The 19,662-nt window shown below is 40.2% G+C and overlaps 1 protein-coding gene across 6 annotated transcripts in view; it reads left to right on the top strand.

The window, feature by feature from the left end:
• The window catches only part of palld (palladin, cytoskeletal associated protein), a 175,748-nt gene that overhangs the window by 128,919 nt on the left and 27,167 nt on the right, over nucleotides 1-19,662 (top strand). The window contains exon 1 of one of the 6 annotated variants that reach the window (XM_037537934.1): nucleotides 6,510-6,644. The exons of 4 other annotated variants lie outside the window; for them this stretch is intronic. The gene's annotated coding sequence lies outside the window, so the exon portion shown is untranslated. Of the gene's footprint in view, nucleotides 1-6,509; nucleotides 6,645-8,228; nucleotides 8,245-19,662 lie in introns of those variants that run through there. One more of the 6 variants, XM_037537935.1, reaches the window with a different exon arrangement.

Raw genomic sequence — 19,662 nt, 5'->3', positions numbered from 1 at the left:
CAGAGAGACGCATGGTATGCAGGACCGAGGTTACATGCACACACAAGGGAGTCGTACACACGCAGCTCAGGGAATTACATTGTTTCCGGATGAAGTCAATCAGCGAGTTATTGAGGCCAGTTGTCAGGTCAGGTTCCTGTTTTCAGTAAGCTGTGTGCTGTTAATGAGCATGTTCATGAGCGCACATTTCTTGAGGACAAGCATGCAGGGCAGGTATTTGATGTGGTAATGGGTTTGAGAGCTGTTTGTGCCAACAAATTAGCTACCTGTCATTCAGCGATAGCACACTTTCAGATCCAGAACAGTTGTTAGGGTGTCAGAACAGGAGCTATTATACATTGCTGTTTGATAGTCTTCATTCTTTTCTTTCTTTCTGAAGTTTTAAAGGTCCATTCAAACTGAATTAGTGATACCAGTGGAAGGTCTGCAGTGGAGTGTGACTGACCGTTTTATATGGGATGTGTAATTTGCTTGTATGTTTATGACATCGTTACACGACAGGCACCACATTCAATAACAATCCTAAGGTTTCAGTCACATATTTTTTCTGTTGTGGCCACCATATTTGGGACCACATTTCTGGCGCCGCTGCTCTGCACAAACATAACTAGAGGTGAAAGATGGCTAAAATTACTCACCTTACTAAAAAATGTTACCTCGACCAAGTCAATAAAATAGGCTGTGATCCTTATACAGTTTCCCCTGAACTCCAGCTCCTACATAAACTGGTGGAAAGCTGCCAAATTTGTGTTTTCCTGACATGTATATTTTATTTAACCCCTCTCCTTATTCTGGAAAGTCTCTCAAAGCACTTAAAAGCAGAGAAGCCCACCAGCTCATCATGTCAGAGTGGATAAAGGATCTTTAGGTGTTGCATAAAGAGGAGATAAACCTTTGTCATCATAGGAGTAAGGCAACATCAACTAATTAACACAGATGTGAACAATGCTAGCCTTTAGATAACTTTTGCAAATGTTAACAGCCAAGAGATGAACAGTCGCCTCCTAATGGAGCTGCAAACAGCCAGTATAACTTTACTTCTGTGTTTCTGTAGATTTAAATTACGCTTGAATGAGGAAACACAAACGTTAAATATAAGACTGAATGTCGTGGGTCAGAAAACTGAAAAACGATTTTGTAAGTTTACCAGTGCAGTTATGTACATAATTTCCAGCTCCAGTCCTGCAACCCCTGCTCTACGTAATTGTGGTTTCCCTGGTTAAAATGCCTCACATATTAGCTAATTAATCTCTTCTTGAGCTGAACAAGGTGTGAACAGCAGAGAAAAACATTAAACTAGGACTAAACATGTAAACTAATCCAGCCCCAGTAGGGCTGAAGATTCTCAAAGACAGCATGGGTTGAGGACCATCATTATGATTGACACTAACACACGCACAGAGGTCCTCTGACTGATGCAGTCTGGCTGCGATGACACAGCAATGACTGTTGGCCTGCTGTGAGGTGGGCCTCTTTCTTCTAGCCTTTCAGGGGTGATACATCTACTCACACACATAAAGAGAGAGAGGGTTATGGAAGAATTGAGAGATCCTACCAAAAAGAAACATTGCTTATCCACCAAAAAATTATGAGTGCATTCCTGTCAGCTTCACAATAAATAGATAGAACACACACACACACACACACACACAGACACACACAGACACACACGCAGACACACACACACACATATACACATCCATGCACACACACACACACACACACACACACACACACACACACACACACATCCACATACATCCACATACACACACACACACACACACATGAAGAGGGAGAGGGTTATGGAAGAATTGAGAGATCCTACCAAAAAGAAACATTGCTTATCCACCAAAATTTATAGGTGCATTCCTGTCAGCTTCACAATAAATAGATAGAACACACACACACACACACACAGACACACACAGACACACACAGACACACACGCAGACACACACACACACATATACACATCCATGCACACACGCACACACACACACACACACACACACACACACACACACACACACACACACACACACACACACACACACACATCCACATACATCCACATACACACACACACACACACACATGAAGAGGGAGAGGGTTATGGAAGAATTGAGAGATCCTACCAAAAAGAAACATTGCTTATCCACCAAAAAATTATAGGTGCATTCCTGTCAGCTTCACAACAGATAGATAGAATACACACACACAGACACACACATATACACATCCATGCACACGCACACACACACACACACACACATTAAGAGAGAGAGGGTTATGTAAGAATTGAGAGATCCTACTAAAAATAAACATTGCTTATCCACACAGAAATTATAACTGCATTCCTGTCAGCTTCAAAATAGATAGATAGAACATACTCACACACACACACACACACACACACGCACACACAACACACAAACAACAACCACAGTGCAGAACATGGATTAGGAAGATGAAGGAAAGTCAGAAAACTACATATAGGTTATCACTGGACTACCATGTGATTTGTGTATGATTTTACATCACAGTCTCCGGTGAGGAGGTAGTTAATCTTTTTTACTAAATGCTGTAATGGGATTACTCATTGCTTACCGGACAAAGCTCATTACTCATGACTTTAGTTCTAAAGTCTTGCATCTGTAGAGCTGTAACAAATATTTGATAATATTTGATAAATTCAACAATTAAAATTTGACACCTGAAAAGTCATTCAAGTAATCGAGACGCGTACCACTTTTATGAACTCAGGCGCTGCTGTGGGGAAACAAACGTAAAACTCTCATAGTACCAGGCAGCAGCATCCATTTTAACAGAGTATTTGAAGAGAGGTCAGTTGCCACGCTGTAATGTCTTCTAGGTTTGATGGCACTAGAGGGCGCTCCCGAGCGACTCCAAAATGAATGGGTTAATAAGCATTTGAGCAAAATCGTAGTTTAAAAATTATTAAATATTTTTATATAGAAGAATAAATTTATTTCCTGAACACAGAACACCATAAAACATTTGAACACTGCTGTGATGACATCAGTGAGAACGAACTGCTCCACTCACCAATCAGCACTCAGTAGCAGTAATGCTAACCAGTTAGCTCTAACTAGAATTTAAAACCATTTTGCCAACTGTGTTATTGGAACCCATCCGTGCAGTGAAACACCCACATGCATGCACACTAGTGAACACACACACACAGCAATTGGGGGTTAGGTGCCTTGCCTAAGTCATGCACTTCCGTCATGGACCGTCAGCTGAGGGGATCAAACCGGCGACCTTCCGGTCATGGGGCTGGTTCCCTAACCTCCAGCCCACGACTGCCACTTAGTACAGACAAGCAGCCAGCACTCAGCAGCAGTAATGGTAGCTTCCTGCTGCCCAAAACCTGTTTGCTGTAGAAAAAAAGGAAATATGCAGGTAAGGTTTCTTTGATATTTTTGTGAACCACAACTTGTACTTTCCAAAATTAAGGCAAGATCCTGGACAAGCGGTTAGAAAGTATTTTACGTTTTAATTTTTAGCCTTTTAGATCTGTTCATTGACGACTCGTTTGTGTGCGCCCTCTGGTGTTATGCAATTATGTTTCTGATATAACGGGAGAAATAGGAAGTAGACAGGCTTCCCTTAAACCAACTCAGGTTTTAACCCAGGTTTGGTCCAAATAAGTTTTCCTACCGCTCTGCCTTACTACCTTGCTATATAGCTAGCTAGCAGGCTGTCAGTTGTGTTTTTATATAGAATAAGCAAAAGCGTACAGGCTAGTTAACTGTCCAAAGCTATAGGGAAATGATTCAAACTGCATGGTCTGTTAAAGCTGACAAGGATCAGTTCAGCATGTATCTTAGTATGAAGTTGCTTTAAGCTAATCAAACACTGGCTCTAGTGAATGCCTTTTGCGTTTTTACATGAATGTGACAGCTTGAATTTGGTGGCACCAGTTGGAAGACATAGAAAGAAGAAGAATCAGTGGTTGCTGCCGCTGCTGGCTAATCATTTTGTGTTGTGAGAAATTGACAAGTAGAGGATCATAACCATTATTCAGCACAAGAAAATGCAAGACAGGCTGAATCCTCATCGTCAAAGATGAAAACGTGATGACCACAGTAGATGTTACTACACACTTGGAATGTTGGTTGCAATCTGCAGCCTCACTGCTAGATGTCACTAAATCTTACCCACTGCACCTTTAATACCAAGTGTGAGCAGGGCCGTAGTTATAGCATATTAGAACATTCAAGATAATATTCGATGGAATATTCAAAAATGGAAAGATTTGATAGTTGCAGTCCTGTACATCTGTATAAACTGTGAAGTATATGGGAATATTCAATAGTCCTGTCAGTCCTTTATTCACTAAGAAATATCCAGTCACTAAATGTCATTTAAAAAGTGTATCACCCTCCCTGCCTTTCAACAAGACTCAGCCAGTTGTGCTGATTAAAGTTATGAACAGCTGCTTGAATACCTAGAAGCAGCAACTAGAAACTATCTAAAAAGAGCTGCCTCCAAATAAAAATCTTCAAGAATAAATGGGAAGTTTACAGAGCTGTTTCTGAATGAAATTTAGTCTGTTCAGGCCTGTTCAGGTAAGACTGGATGGAGGGCCTTCTTTTTCAGTCTCTACACATCACTTCCATATTAGCATGAGTACATACTTTAACAGATTGTCCATCATGTTTACAACACTTTCCACACTCACGGTTCAAGTTGTCAGCTGTCACAGGTAGCACATATTCTGCCAAATTAAGGACAGACACAAGTAATCTGTATATAGAGGAAAAGCATTATTTAAACACATCATGCTTGATACATTGTTCTCTTAGAAACAAATGAGTAACACATGTAACAAAATCCTTCCTTCAGTAACTGTAATGTGATTACAAGAATTTAAACGGAAAAAAAATTCTCCAGACTCCAGATACTGTTGCAATAGTTCAGAAGGTTTTTATGAAACATGATAAGTCGCAATATTTATTTTTTTCTGACATCTGATAAGTTGTACAAAGTTGTGCCACATTTTAAAAATACTATCAAAAACTATTCAGCCAACTGCTTGTATTAAACATTTCACTCTCTGTGCTGCCCTAAACTCTGTTAAACAGGTCTAATTTTGCTTTCTTTTTAATCAAATATGCAGTTGAGAAGTGATTTTGGTACTGACTTTGTCCCTGGTCTGCTCATAATCAAATCAAATCAGATTTATTTGTATATTGATTTTTACAACTGATGTTGTGACAAAGCAGCTTTACAGAATTCCAGAAAAGACAAAGTTTTAACATGTAAAATGTAAAAACCCCCAGGTGAGCAAGCCAGGGGCAACAGTGACAAGGAGAAACTCCCTCAGGGCTGAGGAAGAAACCTTGGGAGGAACCAAGGCTCACAAGGGGGACCTGTCCTCCTCTGGTCAAACTACCTACAAAGTTATTATACTACTAATATTAATAGCATTAGTATTAGTATTAGTAGTAGTAATAGCTAGGAGTCCATGAAAACTTCAGTGTAGGGTGGGGAGCTAGTCCAAGGCAGGTGGCAGTAGCTGGCGCGTGGGCAGCTGGTCTGAAGTGGGCAGCAGGAGAGCTCGGCAGTCAGTCGTCCATCAGTAAACATTGCATCAGTAAACATGCAGTAAACAGTCGTCCATCTGAAAAAGGCAGGGAGATGGAACAGCATATTCTGACATATTGTGATGCAATTTATAAATATGGTCACATTGCCCAGCTCTACTTGGGTGTACGGCTCTAGGAAAAAACGTTAACTCTACAGAATCTTTACGTTGTGTGGTGGTTATTTAGACTTCACACACTATTCTTCACACTAACACATTTACAGAATGGTTCTGTACTGAACCGTCCACTGAAAGGTTCTTACGAGAACTCTTCAATGACCGTCCTTTGTGGCACCCTTACAGGAGTGCATGGTGGTTTGTATTCGCTCTCAGTTCATCTGGAATGTCAAATAAAAGTGAAAATAGTCAAGCAAAAGTGTTTGTTTAGTTTAAGAGGAAGACTATTTCCTGTCACTTCTTGCTGCTGTGGAGCCAGAAAGAGATCCTGAGAGAGAGATTTTATCTCAGTATTCAATTCAAACGTTTCAACAACTTTTCCTTTCGAAATCTTGTGCTGGTGCTGATTAAACATGGAAGTGATGTCTACATAAACCTTAGGACTTAAAAATGACTGTCAGTAGGACTTTCACTTAGCATGGTGAGAATCTGGGGGAAAAATCTGAAGTAGGCCCCGACTCCAGTCAGAAAGAAAACGTTGTGTCTATTCAAGCCAGGAAAAAAAGTCTTTTTCTGTATTTTATTTATTTATTTCATTTATCCTTAATCAAGTCACTCAAGAGGCTCCTTTTAGTATCTGCTAGTCTGCTAAATGTGACAAAACCTCGTAAAGCCTCACTGGAGCTTTTATTATGAAAGTCCACCTTTTGGCTCCAGGGCCTTTTACCCTGACAGAAGCTAAGCTAGCTCGCTGAGTGACTCACGCGCAGCGGCGCGAGCGCGCTGTGCTATAAATGCGCAGAGCCGGCTCGCGCACTGAGACAGACAGTCGGGCTCAGAGAGGAGACCGTTACCGGCGAGGTTCGCTCTCAGGAGACCCCGAGAGAGTGAGAAGAGCGCCATAACACTGAAGGTACACACTTAAAGTTTGTTTTCGGACAGGGAAAAGCGCGAGGTGGCGACTTTATGGGCAATAGGTTGCTTTCAGTCTGTGGCGCGTCAATGCCCAGAGACGGCGCGAGCTCGTCCTGTCATTCAGCTGAATGTGGCTTTTTTTTGTTAAGCTGCTGTTTCTGTGTTTTACGCTGGACGTTATGTGGATTTTCAGCTGTTAACAGATGTGAAGGGGTAGATTTTTTTCATTTTGTCGAGTAAAACTGTAAATGACTGATGAAAGTGGAGTGACGGAGGGAGAGATGGAGATGGAGATGGAGGGAAGGAGACGGTCCCCCGCACAGCTGCAGTAATGAGCACAGCTGGTCTGCTTTTGTGCGTAATGTCTAAAATGGATGGATGATTAAAAGTCAGCACAGCCAGTCAGAGTGCACGTTCTTCGGTTCAACTCCGCCACAGTGCAGTTCGCGTCTTTGTAGTTGTTCTTTGGTTTTGCTCCTGAACTGTTCCAGGCTGTGTTCAGTGCTGTGCTCAGTGCTGTGCTCAGTGCTGTTCTGGCCGTGGAGGACTTTGATACAGTAATTGACGGATTGGTTAGTGGCGTTTTAAAAGGCCACTGTATTAACAGCTTTAATGCCACTGGAGGTCGTCTGCGGTTTTGGCTCTTTCTCTGGGAGGGTTTAGCCTTGTTCTGGTCTGTGTTCTGCTCTGTGTTCACTTTCTCTCTCTCTCTCTCTCTCTCTCTCTCTCTCTCTCTCTCTCTCTCTCTCTCTCTCTCTTTCTCTCTCACTTTCTCTCTCTCTCTCTCTCTCTCTCTCTCTCTCTCTTTCTCTCTCACTTTCTCTCTCACTCTCTCTCTCTCTCTCTCTCTCTCTCACTTTCTCTCTCTCTCTCTCTCTCTCTCTCTCTCTCTCTCTCTCTCTCTCTCTCTCTCTCACTCTCTCACTCTGAGAGTGTGAACGTCTGGATTGTAGGAATGTGAGCTCAAGACATTCCTCTCTGTAACTACTGGGAAGACATCACCATCAAATGGGATTACCAGCAGAAGAGAGAAAGAGAGAGAGAGAGAGCGAGAGAGAGACAGATTTATTTATATATATATATATATATATATATATATATATATATATATATATATATATATATATATAAAATGAGTGTGAGAGAGAGAGAGAGAGAGAGAGAGAGAAAGCAAGCGATTGTGTCATCACAGTGAGCCAGTCTAAGAGGAGGGTGAAAAGAAAACAGTCTGGATCTATTTTACATGGTGTGTGAGCAATTAAAGTGAAAGACAGAGAGAGGGTGAGAGAGTGCAGGGGGAGGGGGTAGATCAGGATAAGAGAAAGAAAGAGAAAGGTGGACTTATTGGAAGCTGAGACGCTTGGACGAGTGAGTGAAGGAGTGAATGAGTGTGCGAGCAGACAGAAAAGAGAGTGCACGGGTTTAAAGGCGGAGTGACGGAACATTAAACCGCTCTCCTCTTACAGCGGTGATTGAGGAGGCCATTCAGTCCACTCAGAGTTGAATGAGCAGAGGGAGAGAGGAGAGGTGAGGAGGGCAAGAGAGAGGGAGAGAGCAGAGAAAGAGAAGATCTAGAGAAGACAAAGGGAAGAGAGGAGGTGAGTGACTTAAATACAGAATGAGACGGTGACCGTAAAAGCGAAAGAGAGAGAGAGAGAGAGAGAGCGAGAGAGAGAGAGAAAGCAAAAGAGAAAGTTTTTTTTAATGACATCTTAATGGAAAGTTGGAGCATTTCTCTGTTTCTCTGGTAGGGGAGTGGAGCAGAGCACAGCGCCAGCGTGTACAGTGGGCCAGGCGTTAGGGTTTGGGTGGAAGCCTGAGAGGCAGATCAGATTTAGGTCAGCCTGAGCACCACTTGGGCCAGGCAGGAACACCCTCAGCTGGTCCCTTCAGTAGGAGTTGGCAGTAGGGATGTGCTGGCGACCACCAATAATTAGCACTTTATTGTGGCAGATAACTGATCATTTATATTTCTTTGCATTTTGAAACTAGTTCACTATAATGCGTATCATTGTTGTTGGAAGAAAACCTTGTGTTTGCAATTATTTCAAACATACATTTCATACGTAATTTCAAGATACCTTTTGCCCTTTACATTGTATGTAAATTTTATAATAAATGGATTAAAAGAAATTACCCAAAATGGCTTGGAAAAATTAAAAGTTACATTAAAAGTAAAGTAGGCATTTTTCTTTCTCCTGTAAAGTTACAATTCAGGAGATATGAGGTTTTCTTCTGACAACAGCGAAATATGAAATATGAAAACACTTAGAGTAAAACTTAGTGGTTTAGATTGAAAAAGATGTATCACTGATTCATTTTATATGATCATGATAAAATCAGACATTAGAATCATTATCAATAAACAAAATGAGCATCAATTTTGTAAATGCGTTGCATTATTTTTGAAAAAATCCACAACCACATATATGGTAGGTCAGTGTAAGATTAGGAGTCTTTAATTGGTCCAGCAGTGCTGTTTCTGTCTTGAGGGCAGAACTCTGGTCCATGATGTGTGGGATGGTGGTGTTGTCCACTACACCGTCCATTTGAGGTATAAAAAAGTAAAAAGGTGCCAAAAAATCCAAAACTGAAATCCTTCCTGTTTATATTTGGGTAATGCCGTGGCACAAAGCTTGATTTTACGTTACGTTTGCTTCACATCTTCTTCTGCGTTTCCTGGCTGGTTGCAAAGCAGAAATCTGATTACTGCCTGACTCGTGTAGATCCGGAGTTTTCCCCCTTATCTGATTACTCGAGTGCCTGTAAATGCATGGATCGGATTACTGACCGAATCTGATTTTCTGCTGTTATCAGATTGTTAAGTGTGTGTAAACGCACTCAGTGTCACAGTTTTGCCTCACAATATCATGAGATTGCAGTGCATTGTTACACCCCTAAAGGACAGGGTCAGTGTCAGGAGTTCAGAATTTTGATGTTTTTGCCATTTTGATTGACAAAAGATTATAGGGATGTGAATTGGTATGTGTGTGTGTCTCAGGGCTGACCTTGTTCTGAGTGACAGCACTGCTATTACACTCAGTCATAATAGAAGGATCAGATGCAGACTGCTTTTGTTCGGGATTTCACTTGGGGGGTGTCCATGCAGGCTTATGTATGTATGTGTGATGAGATTGGAATGGAGAGAAAGGCCAGAGTGGCTCAGTGGATTTGCCAAAGTACTCTGGAACTTCACTTTTATTGCAATCTAAGAACTGTGGGTGGAGGGGGAGTGTAAAACTGCTCTTCCAGACACAGATTCAAAAACTAAAGGATTTTCACTGGAGCGTCTCGTAACCATATTCCTTACTAAAGGATTTTCAGTGGAGCACGTTGATATTATCTTTGCACTTTGCACCAGGATTAGGGGTGGACCTGGGAAGAACACATACATTTTTGAGATGCGGTTCTTGCATCAGATACATCCAGTTAAGAGTGTTTCTAATGGTGAAACATAGTTTGGTCAGCTTTCATATTCATTTGTTAATTATTCATTTGATTGTCAGTGTAGTTTTTGACTGTCCTATTGAAAGATTTTATAATGAAATGTAATGATTAATTCTTACACTGTTCTAAATCTACAGAAGGTAGAAAGGACTGCAGGATCTAGCCTATTAGTGATCCCCCAATCTGATATCGTTGCTGTCCAATAAAAACCATGCATCTCAATTTTTGTCGATTTTAGTTTTCTACATCATTTGAACACACCACCTGTCCTTTATGTTGTGTAGAAATTTCATGATGTGTGAACCTATAGAAATGCTCCAAAATCACTTGGAATAAAATCTCTTTTCATTGACTTACATTGGAAGGTAAGAGTTTTTTTTGCCTTCTTCTGTAAAGTTTATTTTGGAGATACTTGCATTCTTTCGGACAGTGATGATATGCTGGACCTGAGTGCAGTGCTGATACTAACATTAATACACAGTTCATTTATGGGTCAGTAGGGATACACGATTGTAATCAGCCAAGATTGGAATCTGTAGTTTTTTGTTTTACATGAATGGCTATTTATTATTCTTATTCTGGTTGAACTGCAATGCAATTTTATGGTGTAAATAATGTGTCAGATAAGTCCACTCAAATAGCACAATTATGCATTATTACATGTTGTGTTTAATAGCTAGATGGCTCGTTTGATGTAGCACTTTATTTGATTCATATTATTTAAATAGGCAACTGATTTTTTATTATTTTTTTTAAGAAATTAAATTTCCAGTTTGCAATGTTATTTATGTTCTGACTTTGGATAGATATAGAAGCTATTAGAAAATTTGCTTGTGTGTTTTATATGTGATCTTCAGGTTAAGATAAAATCTTATATCACCCAATTTGGCTTTGAAGATATAGGAACTGGACATTTGGAAATTGATGAAAAGTGCGTCCCTATTGGTCAGAAAACGACCATACCTGGTACTGCTTGTTAGATGTCTCCAGTATGGTACATTAGCCTGTACTGTATATGTATATTTATGTACTTTGGTACTATGAAACACAAGTACCTTTTTTGAGAATTTATGTTGACACCAGGAGAAAGACATAGTCCTTGCAAAGATTTTGATTGTATTGCAGTAACCAAATGATCTGCTCGTGTTTCTGTAATTATGATGAATATTGCCTATGTGTTTGTGTAGTTATGGAGGATGCAAAATAGAAGAATGTATAAAGGTGGCTGCTCCTGGGTGCGGTTTCTGACGCAGGTCACATATGTTGTGTTTGAGTTGTGATATGGTCTGTCTGATATGGCTTTTGCTTAGAGCTTGATCACAGATAAAGATGTTTGAACTAGAAGTCTGTGATTTGAAGGCTTGGTTTATTATGTGCCACATTAGTAACCTGTTCTGAAGAAATTTCGACAGGTGCTTAGTAGTTGGCATCCAATTCGCTTTCTGTTTCAGATTTCACATTTGATTCAGTGTAACGGAGGGAACATTTCATTCAGTGTCACTGAACTCTGGTGTGTTGTTGGGTGTGGTTGTGTTTGGCAGAAGTGAGTGGAGCATGAACCAGGTGTGTACAGCTGCATAAACCTGGAGATAAACTTCATCAGAACATGAGCAGACACTGGTTAGTCAGGGCTTATGCATCTGCATGACACACATGTTGACTCGAACACATTGACGTGGCTGACGGTACAGTAGCAATCAGCACCTGTGCTTGTTTTAGCCGTGTGGTGTCGATTCGACTGTTTGGAAATTAATTGTTCATCCTCGTCAGCACCATATTTCTCGGTTGAGATGCTGATTATTGTTTTTTGTTTCTTACTTGATGTTTTCTCTCTCTGAACCACACCTGTTTTACAGCGCTCCCTATAAACATCATCATCATTACCAACATTACCAACAGATGCGCAGACACGCAAACTCACACACTTTAGAAACTGGTTCCCTGTTTCTGTTTACAGAAGGACTCCTGTAATCATCAGCTGTTTACACTCAATGACTTCCTGTCCTCCAGCGGCTATTTCCTGTGTTATCATTGAGCGGACTCCACACACTGAGGCAGTTGTTTTGGAGCTTTGGAGTTGTTTTGTGATCTCACTTGCGCACACACACACCTATATCTTTCTCAGTGAGATCTTCCATTAAGGTCATTATGTCTTCAGCAGCAAGCTGGTTTTAAGAGTGTTCAGCTGCTCAGCATTGCGGTTGACAATAATGGATTCACAATAATGTAGGCCTTTCCCAGTTCTTACGCAATTGTGTGACTGCAGTTATTTTAGTTGATCGTTGTCATTATTTACTTTCATCACTGAATGCAAATTGGGTGTCTTGCTATCAGTTGGGTTGAGGCTAAATGCCCATAAATAAAACCAGTGGAAAAAATATTTAATAGAAAATTATTTAGAAAATTTATTTAGAAATTTCAGCTTTCATGATGCCTTCAGAGGGCAGTGTTGAGTAATATTTATTTATTTGAGTTCAGTTTGAGGCTGAATAATTGTGTACAGTGAATGAAAGTCAAACTGTTAATTGCAGGTATTTATATAGTGATTAATCACCGGCTGAAATATGATTGTGACAGGCCTACAGTAATATTGGAATCATATCAGTATCGTCAGATAATTGCTTAAAGAAAAGCGTTGGACAGATTAATATAGATTAATATTAAAACTAATGTAAAAAGTTCAAACCAAAATGAAAATTTGATGACATATCTGTTGTACACCAATAGAGCAGAATGTTTGACACTGGGCTCCTGTGCTAAAATGTCTGTTTTGTGCATTTACCTACATTAAATGTTTATATGTCAGCAGATATATGAAAACACAGGAAACTGGCCCACTGTTCCTATATTATTGCATCCCTATTGAACACAACAGTTAAAAGCTTTGATTAGACATGCTCCAGTAAAGTATGAACAGTCTTAAAGTCCCAAGAGAGGATTCAGCGAGTCTAGTAGACATGATAGTCTAGAGACATGGTGCTGACGGTAGAGGTGGGAGACATGCAGGATGTGATATACAGGATGCATCACGAGATTTAGTTTTTCTGACATTTAACAAGGTGAAACAGACAATATTTTTTTCAGTTTTTGACATTGAATGAATTTGAAAGTGGTTCTATGGTCCTATATATTGTGTGCAAATTTCATGATGAATGGACCAATAGAAATTATCCAAAATTACTTGGAAAAACGTCTGGTTCCATTTACTTACATTAAAAGTAAGGCATGTTTTTTCCTTCTCCTGTAAAGTTACCATTTTGAAGATATGAGATTTTGATCCGACAACAGTGATAGAAAATGCAGTAATAATAATAATAAGAAGAATTTGTATTCATTATTTTACAAACTGCACTGCACTTAATCAAATGAAACAGGCTTAAGTGTGCTTACCTTTAATGGCAATGTAATGTAATTAGTCAGTGTCCTTTAAATACTGACGATATATGACATGCTCAGAAAAGTGCATTGTGACATGATTTATCACAGTAACAATAAAATATTGTCATATTGCCCACCCTTAGCACGAAACAAGATGGTAAATGATACCATCAATCAGGGACAACTCGGTGACTTTCTACAAGCAGAAGATTTAGATCAGATGATTGATGTCCTAATTAACTAATCTTGGGCCTGTGCTGTATTTAAAGACCATGCTGTTTATTACAGTGACTGACCTTCACTTCTACTAATTGCAGTTTGACAGCTACACAAATGCCCTCACAATGCATCACTGACTTAGTAGGTGTTTCATATTTGTACTTTCACAGTAAGATGTATGATCTCCTCTTCCAGCACTGCCTTTCTTCTGCTAGTTCAGCTTGGCTGGCAAGAAAGAGAAGTGTAACTAATACAGTTTCCTCAACTGTCTCCTCAACAGTGATGTCTGAATGAGCAGAGAGAGAGAGAGAGAGACTATGAGTGAGTGAGTGCACACTGTGGAGGAAGGGGGGTGGATGCAAAAGAAAGTAAGGAAGTGTATGTGTGGAATGATGGAGTAGTTCTTCAGGCCAGTTGGCCCAAAGTGTGACTTGACAACACTGCTTCATCGGCATGGCAACAAGAGGCCTGCTCCGTCTCCTTTCCTGGCCTCAGCAAGCCACAAACCATGAGAATGAGCGAGAGGAGAAAGAAAAGGAGGAGACAGACAGAGGCCTTGAGAGACCCAAAAAAAAAAAAATGAAACGACTGTATTATAAACAGTTTTTGTTATCGTTTGAGCAACTTAGCAACGTCTAAGGACTTTTTCTCCGAACTGCAGTTTGTCAGTACTTGTGTGCATGAGGGTACGCTTAGTTTTGAGCGAAGTACCCTGCAATGTGGAGCATGTGCTCCAGTTAGCACTAAGATTGATTATGAGACTGATTTTTCAATCAGAGAAACCATAATATGAAGTAAACAGCCTTGGATGTAAACAAAAGTGGATTCTAAATGTTTTCTGCAATAAGCAGTAAATAAAACATGTATTTTTAAATAATTATGGTCCATTCTTCACTGAATCAATGTAAAGAAGAATGGTATACATTTATTCTTTTGAACTGGGTTCATATTATAAACTCATAACAGTGTAGGGCATTATCCACTGAGCTGGTAAACCACTTTGTGTTTCAGTATTGCTTGTTTTCTGTTTTGCTGAGTCTTAATAATAATGTTCATACTCATGAGACGAGGAAGGGTGATGTGGCTACAAGGTCCTTGGGAAGCTTTTTAGGAGCACCGTGATGTTCATGATGTTGCTTAAAGTTGTATCTCCAAAAAATAATCAATGTAAATATATCATGAATATTCAATACATTGCTCAGCCCTAGTAAAGCCCAGCAAAGTTCAGGAGATATAACAGCTTATTCTACTTCAGACCTCACCCTTAGGCTACTGTACATGTTGGTACTTAGAAAACATTTTCACATTATGACCTTTCGCAGGTCAGCTTTCAGTAGTTCTCAAATTAACAGCTAAAATAAAGTTTTAAGAACCATGGTAGTGTGAGCTTTTCCCGTGTCCTGATGTTGACTGGAATCTGTCTGATGTGAAGATGCCTGAATGAGACATTTAGTAGCTTCTCAATTAAATTTCTCACAGCCTTTTAAGGTAGATGATATAATTTGCCGTCTGGCTTTGCTCCATTAACCACATTTACTTGAGGAATTCTACTGCAAGAAAAGCAACAGAGAAAAGGGCAAATTTTATATTTGGAAAGTGGGTCTGCTAGATTTTTATTGTGATATGTGTAGCACACTGGAAACGATGGAGAGCGTTATTAAAAGCCCAGGAGCACAGGAGAGGGTATTTTTAGAAGCGTCTTGTAATTCCAGACATGCAGCTCCACTTTTGGACACAAGCAGGGGTGAAAGGAGGGAGAGAAGAGGAGGAGGAGAAGGCAGAAGAAGAGTACAAGGAGAGATGGAAGGATGCTCTTGTTTTCTGGCCTAAACAGGAGAGGGAGAGGGAGAGAGAGAGACTACAGAGACTTTTTAGTTTATAGCTTCCAAAGTTGCAGTCAAAATGAAATTAAGGAGTTAATACAAGTGTGGAAATCTTATAGAGTCAGAGCAGAGAGAGTGCCTCACTGCACCTCCCTGAAGTGAGCAAGAGTGTGTGTGGTGATGTGGGCCGTTGCGTTCAGAACACATCCAAAAAAGGAAGGAAAGCAAAGCTCCTCAGAGAGCAAAGTCCAAGTGTGTTTTAGTTGCTGCCAAACTATTCCTGTAAAAGCGCCCTTTTGATGGATCCATGCGGCGAACGCGGCAGGAACGGGCAGGGAAAGAAAAAGACTAGAAGATGAAGAAGAACCTCTGTTCATTCAGAGTGAAGCTGTGGTGTGCTTATGTCCATATGACCTGGTAGTGACCTGAAACTGATGCATTGAAATTAAATATTAAATATTAAAAAAATTAAATATTTTTCATTATTTAGTTATTCAGTGTAATTACTGACGAATTTCATCTCCCATCTTCATATTTTTGTGTATGTTTGTGTACTAACTGCAGTAGATTTGCAGTAAGTACACAATAAATAGCAAGACATTTGAAAACAATGCAAGCTTAACACAAACAGATTAAGTACATTTCAGAGTTTGTGTGCTTCAGAGAATATGTGCTTATTAAGGTTTCAGCCACAAACATCTACTCTGGTACAAATTAGTTCTTAAACCTTTTGCTATTTAACAGTGGTTTCCTAAAGAATGTAATAAATGTTTGTTTGTGTAAATATTTGGATTATGTGTCTATTTAAGAAGTTGACGTATGTTTGATAGTGTATTCACAAAAACTTTAGAACAAGTCTGCCTGCCTGTCTGCCTCTCTCTCCCCCTCTCCCTCTCTCCCTCTTTGCCTTGTTCATTTCTTTCTCAGTGTTATCTGGTCTGTCAGACGCATTTTCGAAGCCATGGGGGTGGGTAGGGTGGGAGGAAAGGGCTTCCCCTTCGCTCAAAAATAAAAAGTGAACCGAGACTAGAGTGACTAGCTACTCAGCATCTGGAAACAATTAGGCTAAAATGTGTTCAGAGCCTACTGACTGAGCAAGAGAACAGCCTTCAAACCACACATAAACCGGCAGGACTTGCATGCAGGACCTCTTTCAGTCATGTGTACAGTGTTTGCTTTTGTTTTCGGGGTCACGTCACTCAAGTTCTTCTGAGAGTTATAGTCAAGTAGGTTCACAGTGACAAAATCCCTGAAGGTCTTTCAGTTTTTTTTAATTATTCATTTTAAGCGTAGCTTGTAGTTTTGTCAACGTACAGCTGTACATTAGATTGTAACACTGGGAACTAGCTGTGAGGTCTCTAAACAGAAGACTCTAGAATGCTGAAGAACTTAGTTTGTATAGTTTCTATGCATAGATGATGCTTCACCTCTTTAACATAGGTACCCCAGTCAACTTTGTGGCTACAGGACCTCACTGTAAACACAGTGCTGGACTGAGCTGAGGGAATAGTAAGTTATGTTGGCATAAGTATTCAGATTTAAAGCTGCAGAATAAGAGCCCTAGGTAGTTTTGAATTTACGATAGACCTAATGGTTCCCTGCTGACCCCCAGCCTCCTATATTGCTCCTTACAGGATAAGAGCTGAATTTTATTAGACAGCCTTTAAATCTTGACCTTCTGCTGCCTACTAGTATATGTAAAAGATATCCTCAGTTCGTAAATGTGAAAGCAGGAGAGTTGGATCTGTTAAACTGTCATTTCACTGTGGTAATGACCTGTTTTTTCCCTTATAGAAATTCCATTACTCAACAGTAGATGCACACAGATATAAGTTGTATGAACTGTGTGTTTTGAATAAGAGGTTTGGCCTGATCTTGGATATAATGCAGTACTTCATCATTAGGCTCCACCCATGCTTACAACATGGCACAAGGGTGGTGCGAATAAGGCTCAGGTGCATTAATCTAAAGTGAGATCATTTACATTTACATTTACAGCATTTAGCAGACGCTCTTATCCAGAGCGACTTACAAGAAGTGCTTTGTCAATCTAGAGAAAGTATCTTTGCTAGTTACCAATAGCTTAGAGAAAAGACAGTCCTGAGCTCAGATACTGCTAGAAACAAATATGTCAGTGCAGACACCAAGAGAAAAAGAAACAGAGTTGAACAATGTAGAACTATGTTGAACTCTGTGCCATTCAATGCAATATAATAACAATAAGATACAATACAATAAATAAAATAAGTGCAGCTTATAGTTCAATTCTCATGGTTCTGGGTTGTACAGGATAGTTTTGAAAAGGACACTCCAACCTTACAATACCCATCTCATCAGCACATCTCATATGCGCACGCGCACACACACACACACACACACACACACACACACACACACACACACACACACACACACACACACACACACAGCTATCCTTGAACTTCTTAAGGGACGAGGTGGTGAAAATCCAGCCATGACTTCTTTGGTTGACTTAGTTGGGATTTCAGTGGGATTTCTTTTTACATCTATAAGTTGTAGTTATTGCTGACAACAATAAAGACATGATTTAATTAGGTAATTACATTTACAGCATTTTGGCAGACGCTCTTGTCCAGAGCAACTTACAACTTGATCATTTTACATAGGTAGGTGAAGGCAGTGTTAGGAGTCTTGCCCAAGGACTCTTATTGGTATAGTGTAGGGTACTTGCCCAACAAGGGGTTTGAACACCAGTCTACAGCGTAGAAGGCAAAGGTGTTAGCCACTACACTATACCAACCGCTTATTAACACCTTTTCCCTTGTAGATCATTGAAACAAGCACTGAAATCCTGCCAGAAGTACAGATTATTTCAATTGTTTGATTGTAAGCAGAAGATATGCATTATTAAACACACCTGATTCAGCTCATCAGCTAATTAGAAAGGCCTTCATGAACTGAATTCAGAGCTTTAGATGAGGGTAAATGATAGTCTCTGCAGCACTTTGGCCTGCAAGGTCCCCAGCTGCTGTAGAGACAGAATGTAAGTCCCATGTAAATTAGTTGAATAGCTCAATATGTACAACCCCAATTCCAATGAAGTTGGGATGTTGTGTAAAACGTAAACAAAAACAGAATATGATGATTTGCAAACCCTTTTCAACCTATATTCAATTGAATACACTACAAAGACAAGATATTTAATGTTCAAACAGATAAACTTTATTGTTTTTTGCAAATACTCATTTTGAATTTGATGCCTGCAACACGTTCCAAAGAAGTTGGGACAGGGGCATGTTTACCACTGTGTTACATCACCTTTCCTTTTAACAACACTCAATAAGCGTTTGGGAACTGAGGACACTAATTGTTAAAGCTTTGTAGGTGGAATTCTTTCCCATTCATGCTTGATGTACAACTTCCGTTGTCGTATTTTGCGCTTCATAATGCGCCACACATTTTCAGGGGGAGACAGGTCTGGACTGCAGGCAGGCCAGTCTAGTACCCGCACTCTTTTGCTAAGACGCCACGCTGTTGCAACACATGCAGAATGTGGCTTGGCATCGTCTTGCTGAAATAAGCAGGATGTCCCTGAAAAAGACGTTGCTTGGATGGCAGCATATGTTGCTCCAAATCCTGTATGTACCTTTCAGCATTAATGGTGCCTTCACAGATGTGCAAGTTACCCATGCCATGGGCACTAACACACCCCCACACCATCAGAGATGCTGGCTTTTGAACTTTGCGCTGATAAAAATCCGGACAGTCCTTTTCCTCTTTGGCCCAGAGGACACAACGTGAGGTAATATCCCTTACAGAATGATGTCGGTTTTTAATACAGAGCCGCCTGAGGGATTGAAGGTGACAGGCATACAATGTTGGTTTTCTGTCTTGCTGCTTACATGCAGAGATTTCTCCAGATTCTCTGAATCTTTTGACGATATGATGGACTGTAGATGATGAAATCCCTGAATTCCTTGCAATTGCACGTTGAGAAACGTTGTTCTTAAACTGTTGGACTATTTGCTCACGCAGTTATTCACAAAGTGGTGAACCTCACCCCATCCTTGCTTGTGAACAACTGAGCCTTTCAGGGATGCTCCCTTTATACCCAGTCATGACACTCACCTGTTTCCAATTAACCTGTTCAACTGTGGAATGTTCACACAC

Source organism: Pygocentrus nattereri, chromosome 4 (genome assembly GCF_015220715.1).
Source record: "Pygocentrus nattereri isolate fPygNat1 chromosome 4, fPygNat1.pri, whole genome shotgun sequence".
Classification (NCBI taxonomy): Eukaryota; Metazoa; Chordata; class Actinopteri; order Characiformes; family Serrasalmidae; genus Pygocentrus; species Pygocentrus nattereri.
This window is presented reverse-complemented; position numbering and strand designations above follow the sequence as displayed.